The sequence below is a fragment of the Mastigoproctus giganteus genome, chromosome 2, assembly GCF_048544385.1.
Source record: "Mastigoproctus giganteus isolate SK-2022 chromosome 2, ASM4854438v1, whole genome shotgun sequence".
NCBI classification, from domain to species: Eukaryota; Metazoa; Arthropoda; class Arachnida; order Uropygi; family Thelyphonidae; genus Mastigoproctus; species Mastigoproctus giganteus.
The window spans coordinates 33,912,924-33,933,477 of NC_143576.1; the positions used below are offsets into that span (position 1 = coordinate 33,912,924).

Genomic DNA, 20,554 nt, shown 5'->3' on the forward strand with positions numbered 1-20,554 from the left:
CTGCTGTAAAATCCCATATGTCTGAGTGCGCGACAATTCATCATTTGGAATATTATTCTTTCGTACTGTATATTGTATTGCGATGTCAACTGTCACACAGTGACCTGTCATTGAGGCTGTACAAAGTGCTGCACACTTCGCTTACCGCGAAAATCCACCTTGCATAATCCTTTAAAGTTCTGTCGTCGAGATTTGGTTTTGCTGGTTCGACACCATTCTTTGTACACCTTAATCACAGTGGGCCATGAGCAACCAACAAGACATGCTGTTTCCGATTTGGGACACCCGACTCCTACAATCATTCTCTTTTGAAACTCTATTATCACTTGACTTGTACAATCAAATGTAAATTACGACTGCTGTAGCGTAGGAAGCTGCTCGGCTTTTTATATTGCGAGCTATGCGGTATAGTCCATTACGGATGAGATAGTCATAATTCAGTGAACACTGATTGTATGTATATATTTTCATATGGATATCTATGTTTAAAGAGTGGTATTTGGATTTTTGCGATAAAGATTTGGTTCCGAGTTTGCAAAGCAGTTATATTATAGTTATATGCTGAGGAATACATTCACTGATTGAATTTCGAATTTTGTTTGCGATTTTTTTTTCTTCGCTAACTTACAAATTTTCTAAAACACATGCAGTTCAGGTAGCAAAATTCACTTCTTTTGTTAGGTACAATAAAATGAGTCGCTTAGCGATGACACCATAAATAGGCAAAGAAATATTCCCCCACTTAGTGTGGGTAGGGGAGCGGGAGCATCTGTGGGTGTACCAACCCACAGTTTAGGAAGAAGAGATTTAAAAGATCTGGAGTCGTTTCAGATGATCCATCTATTTGTCTAAGAATTCGTATTTACTACTAATTGGGCTATTTTGATGATTTTTTTCCCCATTACCTTTCATAATATATGCAGTAATTGTACATTTTCAAATGTAATTTTTGGGTCCGTCGATAATATTTTAGTGTCAGATTTAAGCATTAAAGCGGAGAAAGTGTGTTTTAAAGTGATTTATTTATACATGGTTGCTATTATTCAGCTTCTGATGCGTTAATTTATATGTAATATAGGCGTAGTTTTGGTATGTGATGGTATACCAAAACAATAACCATGCTGATGATATATCAATATTTATAATGGATAGTTTTTCACAAATACTAGTAATTCAATAATTACTGTAAATGTAGATGGAAAGTAATTGACAAACGTTTATGATAATTCTGTGAGTGGTGCCACACCACGTCTTCTTCCACTACTACCGTCAATTCATATATGGAAAGTTGGACACTTACCAAACTTTATCCTCTTCGACCGTTTTGTATTGCGACGTGATATTACATAATGAAAGAGACTTGAGTAATGTACCTTGAGCCAAAATAAATTATAGAAAATATACTTTTTTAAAGACATAATTGTTAAGTTTGAGCTAACTTTCCAAATTTGTGCTAAAAAGAATGGTTTGGAGTGACCACAACCATACTGCAGAGATTATAAAACGGAAGATCGCCACTTGGTAAGTAATTATTTATTTTTTAATTAATTAAGTAGTGACAGAAGATAAGTGGAAGAAATATGCTAATAAAATGAAGAAGTTGGTTGTATGTATTAGAATATAAACACCACTTAGTCTTATTTTATTCTATTTTTAGTTTTGTGAGCCGTAATACAAATGGTTTATGTTTATAAATAAATAACATGGTTTCAGAAGAGTATAAACTAAGAAATTGTGGATGATATGCACTGTATGAACAGGGTGCTAATGTATTGGAACGTTTTGATTGAAATGTTAATAAGAACCTGTTTTCTGGTGCCTACTATGTGACAAAACCAGGGTTTCTTCAGTAAATTCAAGACAAACCAAACTTTTACCAGTAATCAGTTGGGTGATCACCATTAGCTTGACTGTTAACCGAATTAATGGTCAGCATGTAGTGACATCTTCAAGTTAAAGAAAAAATTACCGACATGGTTGTGAAATCATTATATTAGTTCCAAGGATCCCATTATAGGTGTATCTACCAATCGTTTTAAGAGTTTCTGAAGTAATTCGAAGTTAGGATTCAGACATATGAATAGGTCTGTTAGTGCAAAGTTACTTAGATGAACTTATGTAGTGTATGGACTTTGCATTTAATTTTCATTAACTCACTGAAGAACATTGCTGAGAGAAATCCATGATAATTTTATATTTCATTAATATTTATTTTTTATATCATTTCTATATTTAGCAGTTGTACTGTATACAACTGTAGTGACAACTTATGCATAAGATGTGGAATTTTATCAAAAAGGCTTTCTAAAACCCAAGTAAATTGGGCGAATGAATTTTATTTTTTTACTGTTGGATGCAGGCCTATATTTTGTAGGCTGTCGGCACAGTTGGAACTGCGCACAGGGCCTATGAAAAAATTGTTGAACATGTTATTTTCCATTTTTCTTTGTGTGATTGAAAATTGTAACAGAGATCTCTTTGAATAAATTTATAAATAGAAAGGATTGGCACAATCTTAAAATTCTTGCTGTGCCAATTGTGCACAACAAGAATTTAAAGATTTTTATTTTTTTATTGCGAAGTCAGGAATAACTTCTTTAGATGTTTTTGCATTTTTAAAAAATTTCCTTTGCACTACTGTCTATTAAGAGAGTAGTGTAAAGGAAGATGGGCATTATACAGTGATTAATTGGAGAATATATATATATATAAGGTGTATCATAACATGTGGGACTCACTTCAGGGATGGATTTAGGACTTAAAAACAATAGGGGGAAAAAAAAAAAGAAGAAAAATTTGTGTTAACATAGGTCTGATTACATTTTGTTTCTGCATTATAGCCATTTTTGTATTCCAGCAACTATCTACTTATGTTTACAGGAAATGCTCAAAGTGACCATCATGTGCCAATACAAGTCTGCAAACACGTTATCATACACCTCACCTTCTCAAAAGTTCCAAGTGTATCAGATTTACTGTCGGCTTTGTTCCACATGTTGTCGTGGCATTTCAGTGTTATTCATTGGTGTTAAATAAACGGTGGCTTTCAGATGGCCCACAAATGAAAATCAACTGAATTCAGGTCTGAGAACATGCAAGCCAGCAATGGGTCCTGCATAACCTATCTATTTATTAGGGAATCTGTCATCCAAAATGTTTATAGTGACATTGCTAAAATGAGGTGGAGCACCATCATGCATACACCACATGCAACGAATGACAAAGAGTAACTTCTTCCAAATGACTCATATAAATGTTCTCTTAAAAAATTGCAGTAGGATGCCCCTTTTAATCTTCCAGGCAGAACCGTAGGTCTGATTAAAATGTCACCAATTATACCTGCTCGTACATTCATGATGAATTGTTGGGGGTGTTGTGATTGAACATTGGAATGGGGATTTTTTTTTATCTCACTGATGAACATTGTAAAAATGCTCCTAAAAACCAAATAACAAACCTTTTCGCAGCCCATCGGCCAATTTTCCTAGATCTTGTTGCAGCAGCTCACCCTGATGACTGTCATTTAACCACCCTGCCAACCTTTTGTATCATCTGCAAACTTAGACATTAAGCCTAATATATACTTTCATCAATATCATTGATAAATATTGAAAGCAAAAATGGACTCGGAACTGAACCCTGGGGAACTTTACTAATAACGTTAGTCCACAAAGAGCAGTGCCCATTGATAACCACCACCTTGGCTTCTTCCACTTAACCATCCCTTTATACATAGCAGTAACTTATGCCATATTGCTCCAATTTGTACAGCAGTCTTATTTGCATGCCTGTCCAAATGGTACTGTATTACATCCTTAACCAGAGATTCCTTTTTTTCCCGCTGGAACAGATGTTAAGCTGACAGGTCTGTAATTACCCATATTGCCTTTTGATCTCTCTCTCTCTCTTTATGAATTGGGGATTTATTCACACATCTCCAGTCCATAGGGACTTCCCCTGAATCCAAGGATGCCCTCATGATTATGGCTAAGGGTTTACCTCCTTTTCTGCCTCCCTTAATATGATTGGATAAATTCCAACTGTCTCAAGTGCCTTTTTTATGTCCATCCTCACCAATTTCTCTTCCTATTTTCTTTCAGTTAACACAGAGTCCTTTAGCTCCTCATTAGAGTTTGGTAAACTGTGTGTGTGTGTAATATTGATAAAAATAAGATATAATGAAATTACTGAAAGTGTTAGCAAACAAGAAAAGATTAGTTAGTTAGTTATTTGGTTTTTAGGAGCATTAGCAACTAAGGCCATATTGCTCCGGAATATGCGGTGGTCATTCCCTGACCTTTCCGCATCCTCCGTGTTTGGTGGTGATGGGTTCGAACCCAGGTCTAATCAAGAAGCGTGTGCTACGCATTGCTGCTCCTTCCCACCTGGCTATGGAGGTGCCTACAAGAAAAGGTATTAAAAAATAAAATTAAAAATATTAAACTGGGTTATAGATCTGGGCTACTACTAGTTATAGCAGAAAAACTGGCAACTGTAATGAGATATAGACAAATATATTATTATTGGTGGAACAGATGGAACAGATGAACTGCCAGGTGTAATTACCATGGAAAAATTCAGAACACATGCATAGTGAAAATGCAATTTTTAAGTTAATCTGTTTTAACCATACACGTGTTCTCAATTTTTCCATGGTAATTATACCTGACAGTTCAGCTCCTCCACCTAATACACTGATAATAATATATTTGTCTGTATACACTGAGTAATCACTGAATTATGACCACCCCTGTGAAAACTGAATGCGACCCATTGACCACGTGAGGTACAAGAATGCGGAGTTAGTTGACCTACGTAGCATAGATAAGGTGTCAGTGGTTCAGTACTAGGTACCTGCGAGGTTATCTGATTGAGGTGTATAAAGCCTTGAATGGTTTGAGCATGCTCAATGCGGATAGGATTCTTCCTCTTGCTCAGAATAATCACCTGAGAGGGCATAAATTCAAATTAAGTAAAGATGGTTGTAGGATAGATTTGCGGAAGTTTGCCTTTAGCCAGCGGGTTGTTGATTGGTGGAACAAACTTCCATCTGTTATTGTAGAAGTTGATAGCTTAAATAGTTTCAAGGCTGAACTTGACAAACATTTGGAGTGAGTGGATGGGTGAAATAAAGGGTTTTTTTTTTTTTTTTTTTTGGCTGATGCTATATAAGCTTGCTTTCTTGCATCATGTGCCTTTGCTAATCAATGCCACATCGGATAGCTGCTGTTCTCAGGGCTAAAGAAGGACCTATGAAGTATTAGGTAGGTGTTCATAATTCAGTGATCAGTCAGTGTGTGTGTGTGTGTGTGTGTGTGTATATATATATATATATATATATATATACAGGGTGATTCACAACTAGTGCGACAAACTTGCAAGAGGTGTAGGGGGCACAAAGACGAATCGGAATCACATAGCATTGCATGGTCCGAAATGCCTTCGTCATGTGGTTGAGGACGTTGAACGGGAGGTCGCGTGAACAGCGATCCCGCTGGAAGTCAGCATTTGTGAACCAGTTCCCGAGGCAGTAGGATGAACGAGTATTCAAACGTTGAACTGGCCGACATGCACCTCGCCTATGGAGCTGCGGACTGTAACGGGCGCGCTGCTCTGCACTTGTACCAGGAATGTTTCCCGCACAGGTGTGCTCCTCATCATACGATTTTCGCACGTGTGCACAGAAGGTTACGTGGGACTGGTTGTTTCACGAGAGGTACCATGAATCGAGAGCGAACGATGAGGACGCCAGACAGTGAGGAGAATGTCCTATGTCTTGCAGAAGGCAATCCGAGTACGAGTACTCGAGCGATAGGCCAACAATTGGGCATTTTCCAATCCACTGTATGGAGGATACTGTCAACAAACCAAATGAGTTCATACCATCTACAACGTGTCCAATCATTGGAGCCTGCGGATTATCCACTCCGGAGGACTTTATCCATCCTACTGCTTCGGGAACCGGTTCGCAAATGCTGACTTCCAGCAGGATCGCTGTTCACGCAACCTCCCATTCAACATCCTCTACTGCATGACGAAGGCATTTTGCACCCTGCAATGCTATGTGATTCCGGTTCGTCTTTGTTCCCCCTACACCTCCTGCAAGTTTGTCGCACTGGTAGTGAATCACCCCGTATATATATATATATATATATATATATATATATATATGTATATATTTTTTTTTTTTTATCAGCTTTAACATGGAAAAAGAATGCCCCTCCTTCACAATTCATTCCCAGAGATTGCAAGGTACATATAATCAGGTTGTCAGAGTTCTTTTATTATATCTGCCACTGTTTTTTTTTTTTTTTTTTATTTCTCGCACATGCAGGAATAGTCTTATTGTTGTGAATGCATAGTGAATGCATTTTTATGATCTGTTAGATACACAACCACCATTGGATTGGCCTATAAAACAGTTGTGGCTGTAGAATCTCCCTGCAAGGAAACCAAATCAGTTATTCAATTTCACAAGTGCATTTTTCCTGGTTTTTATTTTTTCCATCACCACAAATAAAGCATTAGATACAGAATCTCACTCAGATTGTCCATAATGCGATCAGTGCAAGTTCCTCAAACCTGTTCCATCATTTATCAAGAAATTGGCACTGAAGTGCTTTGTACAATTTCACAATAGTGCTGAAGTCATTTCCAGCCTCCTGCAAACTTTTATTTACTTTTTCTCCTTTGCAGACCATCATTCCAATTGTGTATCACATTAGTGCTGTACTAAATGGGTCACGCTACTTTGCCGGTAACATTGCTTCAGTAATTTCTTCGCCGACCGGGCTAGCCGAGTGGGTAAAGTACCTACCCGGCAACCCAAAGGTCGCGGGTTCGATTCCCGCCTCGGGCTTGGATCAAAGTACTGCCAAAACCTTGGGAGGTGCAATATGGCCACAGAAGCCGATGCGCCAACAACTACCAAATCAAAAAAAAAAAAAAAAAGTAATTTCTTCAACACATAATGATGATTAGTGTGAAAACAAGCACATGTAATGGTATTAAATATTTGGCACAACCTTAAACATTTTTAATTTGTAAGAATGAGAAACGTTGTTTGGCATAGTGAACATATCAGTTGTTAAGGCCTGTTACGTATCATTTTGCTACCCAAAAAAAAATTATTCAAGATTATTTTGGTGATCCATCTGCCCGTAAAAATTTATACAACCATAAAAATTCATCTATCAAAGGGCCTGTGAAACAGAAGTGCCTAGGGCCTATAAGCACCTGTAATTGAGCCCCGCCAGGTGGCCGCTAAGATCAGAGAAGAATTTTTTTTTGGGAGGGAGGAGGCCTCTAAGTTCTGTAATCATATCCCATAGATCCTCCTTTAGAGAGTCCTATTTAGTATATAAGCTTTCTGTTCACTGCAAGGGCAAATTATATAGTGCTGTTCTAATGTATTCTCTGAAGTTCCTTATGTCTAGCACTGTCATGCTTCTTGTCTTATTAATTTTCAGGTGTTGGTGCTGCAACAAACACAGTTTTTAAAATACAAGGTTATGTTATGAAAGTTTCAAATTATTCTTATCTTAACTTATGCTTGGAAATTGTATAATCATATGGCATTGTATTGAAAAGGTGGGAAAAACCTGCATAAACAAATCATAAAAATATGTTGAAGAATATCTGTAAGTCAAATGCCAATACATATTCATTTACTGCAAGCACTCTTTGAATATTGCTTACCATGATGTCATTGCATGATTTAGCATTAGCATTAGTAAAGGCATTTGATGCAAGAAAGCAAGCTTATGCAGCATCAGCCAAAAAAAAATAAAAAAAAAATATAAAAAAAAAAATAAATAAAAAAATAAATAAAAAAAAAAAAAAAAGAAACCACTTCCACTTCACCCCTCTGTTTGTTCAAAATACCTGTCCAGCTGAGCCTTAAACTTATTTAGGCTATCAACTTCCACGACAAGGGATGGAAGTCTGTTCCACCAACCAACCACTCACTGGCTAAAGGCAAATTTCCGCACGTCTATCCTACATCTGTCTTTCCTCAATTTCAATTTATGCCCTCTCAGGAGATTATTCTGAGCGAGAGGAAGAATCCCATCAGCATTGAGCATGCTCAAACCATTCAAGGCCTTATACACCTCTATCAGATCACCTCGCTGGTACCTAGTCTCCAGACTGTAATTTGCAAAACTTAAGCCTTTCTTCGTAAGAGCACCCCTTTGTTCCATTCACTAATCTTGTTGCCCTTCTCTGTACTCGTTCCAGCAGCTCTACATCCTTCTTGAAATGAGGCCTCCAGACCTGTATACAGTACTCTAGGTGTGGCCTGACCATTGCCTTATACAAGGGAATAATCACCTCCTTATCCCTGCTAGAAAAATTCCTATATATCATTGATAATACACCATGAGCTACTCTTGCAGCCTGTCTGCACTGCTCAGAGAACTTCATATCTGCCTGCACAACCACCCCCAGGTCCCTTTCATTCTCTACCACTGTCAGTGTAGTACCACAGAGTTGATACGTTGCTCTGGGGTTGCTGTTTCCCATGTGTAGTACTTTACATTTGTCAATGTTAAACTTCATTTGCCACCTCTCAGCCCATCTGCTCAACCTTTCCAGATCCTGTTGCAGCAGCAGCATAGTGTCAGTAGTGTCCTTGACAACCCTGCCTACCTTTGTATCGTGTGCAAACTTTGACATTAAGCTTGATATACCATCATCAATATCATTTATGAATACAGAAAACAATAATGGACCCAACACTGAGCCCTGAGGGACTCCACTAATAACATTAGTCCACGACGAGCAGTGTCCATTGATTACCACTCTCTGTCTTCTCCCCCTCAGCCACCCCTTTATCCACAGCAGTAATTTGCCTCCAATGTCACACTGCTCCAATTTGTGCAGCAGTCTTCCATATGCAACAATATCAAAAGCCTTTCTAAGATCCAAGTATATAATATAAGTTATTCCCTGCATCCAGTTCTTTTGTGACTGCATCATAGTATCCAATTAAATTTGTCACCCAAGACTTCCCCTTAACAAAACCATGCTGTGTCCGAGCTATAACTGAAGTCTTGTCTAAATGATCCTGCAGTGCTTCTTTAACTAGTGCCTCCATTAATTTTCCTGGAACAGAAGTTAAACTCACAGGTCTATAATTACTTGTGTCAGCCTTTGATCCTACTTTGTGAATTGGAGTCACATTTGCACTTCTCCAGTCTGTGGGTACCTCCTCTGAGTCCAAGGAAGCTCTCATAATTATGGCTAAGGGTTTGCTTACTTCCTCTGCTGCCTCCTTTAATATAACTGGATAGATCCCATCCACCCCGGGTGCCTTTCTTGTGTTTATCTTTAACTTTAATTTCTCCCCCACTTTACTCTCAGTTATTACAAGATTCTCTAGCTTACTGCTAGAGTTGATACACCTCTGGCTTTCCCCTTGCTAAATAACTCCTCATGTGTGAATGTCGATGCAAAATATTCATTTAGTTTGTTAGCTATCTGAGCAGGATCATCAACAGTTGACCCATCGATATCAAGTGGTCCAATCTGATTCATCACCTTCCTTCTAGAGTTTACATAAGTAAAGAACTCTTTGCTGTTTTTCTTTGCATCCCTTGCCAAAGATTTCTCGTAATCTGCCTTCGCCTGCCTAACCTCCTTTGTAACATTTATACCATGACAACCCAACCTTGGTTAAGTTCTTATTGTTTTTATTATTAAAATTAAAATTAAGCCTCAGGCTTCCTTGCCTTAAGGTGCAAGGAAGCCTAAGGCTTATGCTGCACTAGGCAAAAAAAAAAAAAAAAATTCTGAATTACCCTGAGAGAGAGAGAGAGAGAAGTAGAAGGAAATCACCAAGAAAGAGAAGAATGATGATATCCAGCTCAGGACCCTGGGTGTGCCAAGCCTATACTCACTAGATGGGAGCCCCTGGGGTTATTTGCAAATAGTTGGCAGAATACCAAGCTTGATACACACAGAAATATTTGTTGGTTGGTTGGTTATTTGGTTTTTAGGAGCATTAGCAACTAAGGCCATATTGCTCCGGGGATATGTTGTGGTCATTTGCTGACCTTTCCGCATCCTCCGTATTTGCTGGTGACGGGCTCGAACCCCGGTCTAATCAAGAAGCGTGTGCTACGCACTGCTGCTCCTTACCACCTGGCTATGGAGGCGCAGAAATATTTGTGATTTAATGGTAATAATTATTATATCACTAGTATAATCCAACATATAATGATAGGAAAAATTAATATGTAAATTATCCCTATGAAAAAGCACCTGACAATCTGAGCGATGTATGTCACCAGCTTCTATGCTATCTTTTTTTTTTTTTTTTTTTGATTTGGTAGTTGTTGGCGCATCGGCTTCTGTGGCCATATTGCACCTCCCAAGGTTTTTGCAGTACTTTGATCCAAGCCCGAGGCGGGAATCGAACCCGCGACCTTTGGGTTGCCGGGCAGGTACTTTATCCACTCGGCTAGCCCGGTCGGCTTCTATGCTATCAAGCACAAATAATTATGCATATTTCTTGGTGTAAGCTATCAGTTGGACGAGGATGAGAGATTCAGTGATAAACCTGACTATGAACTATAAAACAGTGTGGTCATAAAAAAAAACAAGTTTTGTTTTTCTTAGGACCACACTATTTTTTTTTTTTTTTTTCTGGACCACAGAAACAAATTTTGCAACCTTTGGAGCAAATGATATAATGCTATTGTTATGTGCAAATGTATACTCTGAAATTTTTATAATATATGAAGAACTTTGATTTGGCAGTTGTATGAAGGAAGTTTGGAAATGCTTATGTGAATTTCAGTTTTAAATTGCCTTTGCATTTAAATTGGATCCATGATTGTTCAGTATTTGGTTCATCACAATTTTGTTTCTTGTTACTTAATTCAATTTGATTAGAATTTATTAGCATTAGCATTAGTAGAGGCATTTGATGCAAGAAAGCAAGCTTATGCAGCATCAGCCAAAAAAAAAAAAAAAAAACCCACTTCCACTTCACCCCTCTGTTCGTTCAAAATACCCGTCCAGCTGAGCCTTAAACTTATTTAGGCTATCAACCTCCACTACAAGGGATGGAAGTCTGTTCCACCAACCAACTACCCGCTGGCTAAAGGCAAATTTCTGCACGTCTATCCTACATCTGTCTTTCCTCAATTTGAATTTATGCCCTCTCAGGTGATTATTCTGAGCGAGAGGAAGAATCCCATCAGCATTGAGCATGCTCAAACCATTCAAGGCTTTATACATCTCTATCAGATCACCTCGCTGGTGCCTAGTCTCCAGACACTGTAATTTGCAAAACTTAAGTCTTTCTTCGTAAGAGCACCCCTTTGTTCCATTCACTAATCTTGTTGCCCTTCTCTGTACTCGTTCCAGCAGCTCTACATCCTTCTTGAAATGAGGCCTCCAGACCTGTATACAGTACTCTAGGTGTGGCCTGACCATTGCTTTATACAAGGGAATAATCACCTCCTTATCCCTGCTGAAAAAATTCCTGTATATCATTGACAATACTCCATGAGCTACTCTTGCAGCCCGTCTGCACTGCTCAGAGAACTTCATATCTGCCTGCACAACCACCCCCAAGTCCTTTTCATTCTCTACTACTGTCAGTGTAGTACCACAGAGTTGATACGTTGCTCTGGGGTTGCTGTTTCCCATGTGTAGTACTTTACATTTGTCAATGTTAAACTTCATTTGCCACCTCTCAGCCCATCTGCTCAACCTTTCCAGATCCTGTTGCAGCAGCATAGTGTCAGTAGTGTCCTTGACAACCCTGCCAACCTTTGTATCGTGTGCAAACTTTGACATTAAGCTTGATATACCATCATCAATATCATTTATAAATACAGAAAACAATAATGGACCCAATACTGAACCCTGAGGGACTCCACTAATAACATTAGTCCACGATGAGCAGTGTCCATTGATTACCACTCTCTGTCTTCTCCCCCTCAACCACCCCTTTATCCTAGCAGCAATTTGCCTCCAATGTCACACTGCTCCAATTTGTGTAGCAGTCTTCCATGTGCAACAGTATCAAAAGCCTTTCTAAGATCCAAGTATATAATATCAAAGCTATTCCCTGCATCCAGTTCTTTTGTGACTGCATCGTAGTATCCAATCAAATTGGTCAGGCAAGACTTCCCCTTAACAAAACCATGCTGTGTCCGAGCTATAACTGAAGTCTTGTCTAAATGATCCTGCAGTGCTTCTTTAACCAGTGCCTCCATTAATTTTCCTGGAACAGAAGTTAAGCTCACAGGTCTGTAATTACTTGTGTCAGCCTTTGATCCTCCTTTGTGAATTGGGATCACATTTGCACATTTCCAGTCAATGGGTACCTCCCCTGAGTCCAAGGAAGCTCTCATAATTATGGCTAAGGGTTTGCTTACTTCCTTTGCTGCCTCCTTTAATATAACTGGATAGATCCCATCCACCCCGGGTGCCTTTCTTGTGTTTATCTTCAACAGTTTCTCCTCCACTTTACTCCCAGTTATTTCAAGATTCTGTAGCTTACTGCTAGAGTTGAATACACCTCTGGCATTCCCCTCGCTGAATAACTCCTCATGTCTGAATGTCGATGCAAAATATTCATTTAGTTTGTTAGCTACCTGAGCAGGATCATCAACAGTTGACCCATCAATATCAAGTGGACCAATCTGATTCATCCCCTTCCTTCTAGAGTTTACATAAGTAAAGAACTCTTTGCTGTTTTTCTTTGCATCTTTTGCCAAGGATTTCTCGTAATCTGCCTTCGCCTGCCTAACCTCCTTTGTAACTTGGTTGCATATCTACTTGTATCTATCATAGGCTTCTGTGTCGTGTTAATTTGTAAGTATCCCATGCATTTTTCTTCTCTGCCATATGCCTGATTAGTTTATCTGACATCCATTTTGGCCTAAACCTTGAACAATATTTCTTAGTTGGTATGTAAAGCCTAGTAGCTTCCAAGATAAGTTCTTTGAATGCTTCCCATTTTGAATTTGCTGTTGGTAACATCATCAGTTGGTCCCACTGTATAGAATTTAAAAACTGTCTCAGTCCATCGTAGTCGCCTTTACGGAAGCAGTAACCCTTCCCTTTACCCCTAATGGAAATGCTTATGTGAATTTCAGTTTTAAATTACCTTTGCATTTAAATTGGACCCATGATTGTTCAGTATTTGGTTCTTCACAATTTTTTTTCTTGTTACTTAATTCAATTTGATTAGAATTTCTGCCTGCATTTGCTTATCTTGTAACACTGGTTCAAAAGTTTCATTCTGGATTGCAGCACTTTGTTGTGCATTGATAGCTGCCCATTTGACTTTGTTATTTCTTCCAGGGTTTCATTTGCCTTTACAGTTCTTCTTCTTCTTTTTGGTCCTTAGCTGGCAGCTGGGGGAGGCGGTTGGCCACGCAACCAGTATGCTGCTGTAGGTGCCGCAGGGTTTCAGACTTGCTCTGTGATGTTCTTCCATACTTTACGATCCATGGCATCAGTCCTGGCCTGGTTAAGGTCGAGACGTCGGCTCTTCAAGTCATTTCCCACTTGCTTGGCTCATGTTTTCCTAGGTGCAGTCCGTTGGATGCTCCATTGGGTGGGTCGTTGTCTCCAAAGGAGTGTGGATGGTATTCTGTTCGTGCCCATTCTGCATACGTGGCCAAACCATCTAAGCCTTAGCTTCTGGATTTGGTCGGCAATGGTTGGTTGCTGTTGGCATCTGGTGCGGATGGTATCATTAGTGATGCAGTCACGAAGTGAGATGCCCAAAATCTGCCGCAGGCATTGCATTTGGAATACCTCAAGTTTGTTTAAATTTAGCTTGAGACAAATCCATGTTTCTGATCTGTAAAGGAGAATGGGCAGGATCAAAGTCCGGAAGAGTCGGATTTTAGTCTTTGAGGAAATGTTGGTCCTCTTCCACAGACACCATTTGAGCGAGGCGAACGCAGTGGCCGCCTGTCCAATTCTGCTGTGGATTTCCATGGTGGATGCAACTTTCTTCTCCTGGACCAGCGACCCAAGGTATTTAAAGTCCTGCACTTGCTCGATCTGGACACCTTTACAGTAGCTATACATTATGCAGTTAAAGTTCTTATCCACATCTGAGTTTCTGAACTTTCACACTGCAGCCAGTGCTGTTCTTTTTTCTGTACTCAGAGGATTTATCACTCTCTTCCATCTTAAATGTTTTTAAATATCAATTGCCTTATAAAACTTAAGTAATTGATATCTCTATTTATGCTTGGAAATAAATGTATTGATAGGGGTAAAAAAAAATCATTAACTGTTGAAATATGCCAAATATGAACAGTCATCTACTAATCTACTTGCATATAGATGCTGATTCTTTGAAATTATTATAAATGAGGAAGAGAAAGGTTCTGTGTGTTTGAGTTTGATTCTGACTGGTTACAGCACGTGTCTGAATTGGTTTAGTAGAGAGTGGAGGAAGTGTATACCAGTTCAGAAGAATGATGCACATGGAAGTATCTATAGAAAAGGCATATAGCAAAAACTGAATATCTGCAAGACAAAGTGGAGAGAGAGATTTTGTAAGAGATGTCATTAATTAAATTGATTGCTCTCTTTTGGATGTATTCTGGTGGCGTTATATTGGTTTGGGGGCACCAACCCAGGTGTGGGAAGAGTATTTTGTGGTAGGACAGAATTTGTATAATAACAGTGGCTGTTTAGAGGGAAAGTAATGCTGAAAGCAAAAAAGAAATCCAGTTCATTTGATATAGAGGAAGCAATATTTTCGATGTGGTTATTCTAAGAGATGTGAAGTCAGGATGATAAAGATACAGGGGCGGGCCAACCCGAGGGTGCTAGGTGTGCACTGCACCTGGACGGCAATGTTGAAGGGGCACCTGAAAACCTGAAACTTACATACACATATGAAGAAAATTTTAAAGGTGGTGCCAAATTACGATTGGCACCCAGGCACCACATACCCTAGGTAAGCCCCTGTAAAGATATGCAAATACTTTGAATGTGAAAACCCAATAAAGATATTTGGACAAAGTTTTTATACAAGGAATTTGGCTGAGGTAACATTACTTTTATTTTTGAAGTTTTATAGTGCAGAAGTTTATATTAATGCAACCATCATTTGAATACTTAGTTGAGAGTATAAATATGTTGTATGCTTTATTATAGTTGTATTACTGTATATTTCAAACTTGGAAGAAAATAATTTTCCCTATAGAAAATAATAAAGGAAACAAAAAGAAGTGTTCAGTAAAGTTACCTGTATTTAATTTCATTGTTAGTTCCATGTAACTACAGGGTAAAACCATATTTTGATTTTCAAGGTTACCTTCTGGAAATGTGTGTGTGATTTTATTGCTGCACAGTAAGAACCACCTGCTGTCTCACTGTTTGAGGTCAGATTGTTCTTAAAGAATAAACATGTAATGTGGCACATTGGCTGAGACATGACTGTCATATATATCCTGCCGGTTAACATATCTAACCAAATGTGATTAGATTTGGCAGACCATTAGCTTGGCCACCATGATCATATGACTTACCTTTTGTATGTTAAAGTAAACAATTTATTCATCTTCACAAAACCTGCATCACAAATAAATTGTACTGGCATGGTGGAAAGTTGATCATAGATGATATTGTCAGTTCCCAGTTACATCATTTCACTTATATCGGCATGAATTGCAGTCTAAATGAAGGGGGGGGGGACATATTGAATATTTCCATTGTGATATTTTATTCTGTATTTTGTTGGTTGATTGATGTTAGAAATTTATTGGCATGGGGAGGTCTCCTGGGCCAAATTGTCACCATATTTTGTAAATCTTACGCTACAAAGTGTATCATTGTTTTGACGTAAAAAAAAATATTACATTAGTATAAATCACAAGTGCATGAAATAAAGTTTTATTTCATGCATTTATAGCTTGTTGAGCACATTTAATATGTAAACAAGTATCACATTAATCTTGCTATAGTGCTTGGGCTGCTTTCTCAAATACCAAATTAGATTTGAATGGTGAATGGTTGTGGGGATATTCTGGTTTATACAAACAAAGCCAGATTTAATTTATTCCAACTATATATGCTATGTAAAATTTACTTTAGGCAGAAATTGAGACCATGGATTCAGAAATATGAATTTCATTACTACAAAATATTGATTACCATCATCATTCACTGTGATAATGATTGCTGTTAGAAATTAATTTCCTGGTTTTAAGATGGCCACTGTGTACATGTTGTGTGTCAAAAATAAATATGTAATACTGTAACCAGGCTCTTAAAGTATAGCCATAACATAACTTAGGATTGCTAAAGTGCTTCTGAAGTAAATACAAGGAATAAACTTAAAATACACAGGAAGAGTATAGCAGTCATTTGCAAAGAACAGTTAAAAGAATTAGTTAAGATCTTCCAAATAGCATACCCTCAAGTCCTTAACTGATTCCATTATTTATTTAACAGAATAGTGACTCTGGTTTAACTGATATTGCATGACTGTACATAGGTCCCAACTTACACAGGTCTGAAATGTGAGGTTTCAGTTGTTATTTTAGAAAGGATGTGGATCTGTCAGAAATGGGTGCAGAGAATAATGAGATTAGTGTGGGGAACATGATGATAGTACTTTTACAAAGAGACTCCAGCTCTGCAAATTGAAGCATCTGGAAACTAGGCACTGGCAAGGACAAGGAGATCTGTAAGACTTTGAATGAATTGAGTAAGCTGATATATGTTGATGTATGTAAATGTTGATGGTATCCTTATTCTTCCTCACACACATAAGAGAGCATAAATTTAAATTGAGGAAGGATGGTTGCAGGATAGACTTGTGGAAATCTGCTTTCAGCCAGAGGGTATTTCATTGTTGGAACAAAAAGCTTCCATCTGGTGGTATGGTAGTGGGTAGTTTCAATAAATTTGAGGAATTAGACAAATTATTAGTGGTAATAGACAGGTGATGTGGGAAGTGTTTTTTTTTTTTTTTTTTAGTGATGCTGTATAAGCTTGCTTTCTTTGGTAATTTGTCAATACTGATATTGTCATTATTTTTATATTTGCTAGTTCAATTCTCTGAATATTGTTGTCATGTTCACATGATCAAGATAGGCAGAATTAGTAACAGCAGTGGTTAAAATCCTAAACAGCTCTGTCTCTATATTCCATTTGGAGTCTAGCATATGCTGTGGAAGAGCTAATGTAACTCAGTAAAGGTAGGTGAGTGTGTAACAGATTTTTCCGTTTAGTTATCTGATAATTTTATATATAACCACAAATTAAACTATACTGAAAATGTTTTATAAACCATAGTTTTATCTTTAATTATTATTATTATTTTTATTATTATAATTACCATATGGTGCAAGGAAGCCTGAGGCTTTTGCTGCACCAGCCAAAAAAAAAAAAAAAAAAAATTCTGAGTTACCCCTGAGAGAGAGAGAGAAGGGGTGGTGATCAGAAATAGAAGGGAATCACCAAGAAAGAGAAGAATGATGATATCCAGCTCAGGACCCTAGGTGTGCCAAGCCCATACGCACCAGATGTGAGCCCCTAGTACACATTATTCAGGAAAATTACTTTCCTTAATTTAAAGGGAAGTGAAATAAACAACAGTTATGATATGCAGACAAACACATGGAAATCACTTCTGAGTTAGACTTCAAATTTTTATTTTCCTATAAACAGAGTTCATAGTCTCTTGTAAAAAATATTCCTTTTTTTTTTTTTGGCACATTAGCATATATGTGTAATGCACCTGTTGTCTTCACCATGTTTGTTTGTCCATCCATCTGTCTGCATGTAACGACTCAACTCTCAGTGGATGGATTTTCACAAAATTTGATATATGGGCTTTTTAAAAAGATTTGTGAGCCATTCCAAATTTTATTAAGGTCAGACCAATAGAAATCTGGCAATTATTATTATTATTTTTTTCCATCCTTATATAATAACTCACCTCCCAGTGGATGGATTTTTGTGAAATTTTTTCTTTCGGCCTTTTAGAAAGATTTGTTGACTTTTTCCAAATTCAATTAAAATTGTACCATTAGAAATCTGGCAATTATATATTTTTTAATTTACCATATATTCTAGCTGAAGCACTGGATGTTATGTTTGTTGCCCTGCACTGTTTGGAAGAATGAATGGGTGTGGCTGATGTGCATAAATTAAATTTTCTTAGTTCATGCATAATAGCATTTTTAAAAATTTTTTTTTTGTTATAAATCAATTATTACTATTTGGTAAGGTGCGTGAAAAATGTAAAAAAGAACAAATAAATTAAAAGGGTTGTTTCTATGATATCACCTTTCATAATAAGACATACTAGCATCTGTTTGTTGTTTTTTTTTAGCTGCTCAACTGATGTTGAGTCATGCACAGGAATGCCTTGTACCTATGAGATGCTTTTGTGCAAAGCATTATTAGCACTCCCCACACCACAAAAGATAACTAATTATAGACACTTATTTCAGTATATTTAATAATGATCAATGAACACCTAACAAAATACATTTTGAAGGAAAAAAAAAACTACAGCTTTGTTCTAATAGTTTATAATATTAAATGTCTTTTATTAGAAAGTTTATAATTCAGTTTCTTATGATTTATGGCTGAAAACAAATTTCAAATAATGATGTAATGAGCCAGTTCATTTTTAGTAATGTTTATAGCAAAGTACAAATAGAAAATGAGAATAATCATTTTTAATTTTCAATTTTTATTTATTTTAATTTTTAAAACTTTGGATGATGCCCTTTGTGATTAGGCACTTTGGTGTGGTGAATAACCTGCACACAGCACAAAGTAACTATAGTACTGTGGTTTGGGAGAGAACTGAAAGGGCTGATTCTCCAACACATCGCAGTCTAAAAAAAAATGTGTGAAATGTTTGCAGACCTGTCTAGAACAGGAGATGATCTAGCCAAGGAGGATGTCTTTGTGTGCTAGATGCAGAGACTATGAAGAAATTAGGCGCCAACTCAGCATTCTGATGAGCGTGTATGAGAGTTTGAGGTGTAGGATAGATGTTCTCGAAGGTATTAAAGTGGGGGAATCAAGCTCTCAGCTGCCCAACTCAACGCCAGAGCCCACTCCTGTGCATCAGGCAACACAGCAGCAATCTCCAAGGCAGAATGCGTTGGTCCCACAGGATCTAGTTATTGTCAGTGACTCTGTAGTCAGGGCAACGGGAATATATTATGCAAAATGGATAGGTGGAACAGGACAAGGGTATGTGTAGCAGGGGCAAAAGTTGATGACGTAGAGCAGATATCTTTTAAGAGCACAAAAGATGATATTATTGTACCCGTGGCACCAATGACCTTAAGAGTAAGAGATCTGCAGGTTTACTTAACAGTAGCCTCAGGCAGAGGCAAAAGTGATTCTTGCACTGCTTCTATTGTAATGAGCAGCACCCTGAAGAGCAGGTTGGTGGGGATTTCAAGAGCTGCTGGGAGATCATGGAACAAGTAAATACATGGGCTGTGTTAGGGTAACTAAGAGTAAGAACAAGTGCATGTATACCAATGCTAGAAGTATAGTAAATAAATTTGATGAATTTGAAGTGCTGATCAAGACATCGAAGGCAGATATTGCTGGGATATCAGAGACATGGTGTCACACAGATATAAGCAGTGCAGAATTGGGATTTGGGGAGTACAATGTGTACAGAAAGGATAGACAGGGTAGGAAGGGAAGATAGGTTATGCTGTTAGTTAAGAAACGCATAACATCTAAGGAAGTGCATCCAGTTGATATTGGTAGACAGTGCAATGTTGAGTTAGTTTGGTGTGACATAAGCACTGGGAAAGGGAAATGAGAATAGAAGTATGTTCATATAGGCTGACACAAGTAATTATAGACCTGTGAGTTTAACTTCTGTTCCCGGAAAATTAATGGAGGCACTGGTTAAAGAAGCACTGCAGGATCATCTAGACAAGACTTCAGTTATAGCTCGGACACAGCATGGTTTTGTTAAGGGGAAGTCTTGCCTGACCAATTTGATTGGATACTATGATGCAGTCACAAAAGAACTGGATGCAGGGAATAACTTTGATATTATATACTTGGATCTTAGAAAGGCTTTTGATACTGTTGCACATGGAAGACTGCTGCACAAATTGGAGCAGTGTGGCATTGGAGGCAAATTGCTGCTATGGATAAAGGGGTGGTTGAGGGAAAGAAGACAGAGTGGTAATCAATGGACACTGCTCATCGTGGACTAATGTTATTAGTGAAGTCCCTCAGGGTTCAGTATTGGGTCCTTTATTGTTTTCTGTATTTATAAATGATATTGATGATGGTATATCAAGCTTAATGTCCAAGTTTGCAGACGATACGAAGGTTGGCAGGGTTGTCAAGGACACTACTGACACTATGCTGCTGCAACAGGATCTGGAAAGGTTGAGCAGATGGGCTGAGAGGTGGCAAATGAAGTTTAACATTGACAAATGTAAAGTACTACACATGGGAAACAGCAACCCTAGAGCAACGTATCAACTCTGTGGTACTACACTGACAGTGGTAGAGAATGAAAGGGACTTGGGGGTGGTTGTGCAGGCAGATATGAAGTTCT

At 38.0% G+C, this 20,554-nt stretch overlaps 1 protein-coding gene across 1 annotated transcript in view; it reads left to right on the forward strand.

The window, feature by feature from the left end:
• The first annotated feature begins 1,426 nt into the window (after window positions 1-1,426).
• LOC150089260 (OTU domain-containing protein 7B-like) overlaps window positions 1,427-20,554 on the forward strand; it is a 151,220-nt gene continuing 132,092 nt past the window's right edge. The window contains exons 1-2 of the mRNA XM_090389924.1: window positions 1,427-1,521; window positions 17,044-17,192. The gene's annotated coding sequence lies outside the window, so the exon portion shown is untranslated. The remainder of the gene's footprint in view (window positions 1,522-17,043; window positions 17,193-20,554) is intronic.